We start from the raw sequence: 2,500 nt of genomic DNA on the forward strand, positions 1-2,500 counted from the left end.
TAACATCCACATCCCATTGAAAAAAACTCATAAAATATTCGCAGACCGGTCGATTTCTCTGAAATTTGAAAGGGTAATTGCTAACGAATAGAGAAAGATTTTCACAATAACTAAAAATTCCTGTGTTAAGCATGAGAATTCGACGAAGAGGTAAATGCGACTAAATTTGTTGCGTGGGTTGCTATTTTTGTGTTTTGATTGTTGTGAAAATTTTGACAGAGAATATTAAATTATGAAAAAATATCTACGGACAGGTCGTTAAAAAAATCTTTATTTTTAGCGATTATTTGAACAAAAAATATGGAACGCTTGACAAGAAATAATATTTTTGTTGACATCTGAAAGAAGAAAAATTTCGCGGGAGTCAGGACGCGGTGAAAATGAGTTAACAAATTTGCATACGTGCGTTAAAATGTGATACGCGAGGAGACAGGAATTTTATTTCTCTGACAAATGATTTTGTCATTGTAGCGCAAAATGAAGTTTATGAGGGAAGGCAACAACATTTCTTTAACTTCCTGGTTAATCCAATTTATTGCTACGACTTACTAGTGCGAAGATTGATTACATGAAACTCACGCTTTTGCGAACTTTGAGTGTCATGAAATTACATCATTTGCGTAACAATATATACTCTAACACAAAAACATTCAGATAGTGACTAACCTGCGATCAGGCTCTATTTTAGTTTCGCGTGCTACGTTATGTGGAGTTGGCGAAACGAAAAATAGAGGCTGACCAAGTTCCTCTTCGAAATTCCTTCCGCCCACCTTTTTTGATTGATTGACATGTCCTTCGTCGGCCAATCAAATTTACTTCCATTACACCAATACACGCGTGGACGGCAGATTCACGCTATTTTGTTTTGACCAAAGTTAATATTACCGTGGGAGGAATATTATAAACGAATTCGAAAGTTACCGTTGGCTTTGATTTGAGAAAAACACATTTAAAGCATGGGGAATGTTTTCGACGACTATATTGCGGCAAAGGCCGGTGTAATTCTCCCTCCGAACTTCACTGAATATGCAATCTTTTAGGCTTGACATCTTAATTTGTAATTGAGATAACCTAGCATTTTGTCGTTGGACGGTTTGGCAATAGATTTTTAAAGAAAAAAAAGAGAAATACATTATTCCTTTAATGTGTTTCCCATGAAGGTTTTTTTGGTGATTTTTTCGGGTAATATCTACAGTTGCAGTGTATTTCTAGAACTGCGCGCAGTAAAATCATGATACGTTTGGCTGTTAATTTTTTGATGGAGTACGAACAGTAAGATGTACTCGCAAAGTTTCTTTTATTGTTGTACAATTGATCTCTCTGGAAACATGCCATTTTAGTTTCTGGAGTGTGAGTTTTAAGTTAAATCAACTGGAAATATTATGAAGTGTGCAAAAAAACCGTGTCATCAGTCATGTACAGTAAATAAATAAAGCCGTTTGATACACAGATATTCAAAACATGCATTCGTGTAACTTGCGATTTTATCAGCATCTCCTCCTGTTGATACATATGTCCCTTGTCTCATCCAGGAAACCAATATGCATCGGCTTTCATTGCCATTTGAAAGAACCAGCTATTTAGCGGCTTTCAAAACATCAGGGAACTTTGTGCCAAAGTTCTTTCAACCCAATGGCCACAGAGCTCGACAACGGAATCGCTAATTTCACTCGTTCCAGAGATTCAAACCCGATTCTGGACAAGTTATGAGATATTTCAGATGGCATATCTCCATTTATACAAAAATCAAGTTGCACCGTCCTCGGCAATGTAAGAACAAAAGGGAGCAAATTTTTTCGTACACTTATGGCGGATTAGTCTCGAGGACTTCGCGAGAGCTCCGCGCAATCACGATGGCATTTTCACTTCCGGCGTTTCAACAGCCAATCACATCAGGAGTTTGGAATTCTTGAGAGACTTTTGGTCAGGCCCAATTTTAGCGAGCGACGACATAAGAGAACATATGGGCGAAGCTAAAAATGGACCTGATCGCAGGTTAGATAGTGACAAACTTCATATTTATTAACCATTTCTTCTGCTTTTGTGCTTGTCAGCATTGTGATTTGGGACAATTCGCAAGTCTGTTTTTGTATCTCATAGATGTTCAGATTTTCAATTACGTGGCCGCTCAACCTCGCGATTGTGTGAATAGTTCACCCTGAACAAAGAAGGCTTCGAATTCCTGACCCGACAGATGAAATGTAAATATTCAGTTTAATATTACAACAAAATTAAAAAACCAAAGACGGAAGTTTCTTGGCAAAAAGTTCGTCGTTTTACTCTGAAAACGACGAACGATTAACATTCTTTCCCGTAGTTCATTCAGTTGACACAAGGTGATCACGTGCACCTTTACTCAAGAGCGTGTTTGTTACCTTTAAACTGAATTTATTACCAAAGCTTAAAAAACTAAAAGACCTCACAATGGGACAGGATATTACAAAAGAATTCAAGGTGTGAACGTGTGAGCCAAAGGGCCTCTGCTGGCGCGTCATGTAGG

This window comes from Montipora foliosa, chromosome 8 (assembly GCF_036669935.1).
Source record: "Montipora foliosa isolate CH-2021 chromosome 8, ASM3666993v2, whole genome shotgun sequence".
In the NCBI taxonomy this organism is placed as follows: domain Eukaryota; kingdom Metazoa; phylum Cnidaria; class Anthozoa; order Scleractinia; family Acroporidae; genus Montipora; species Montipora foliosa.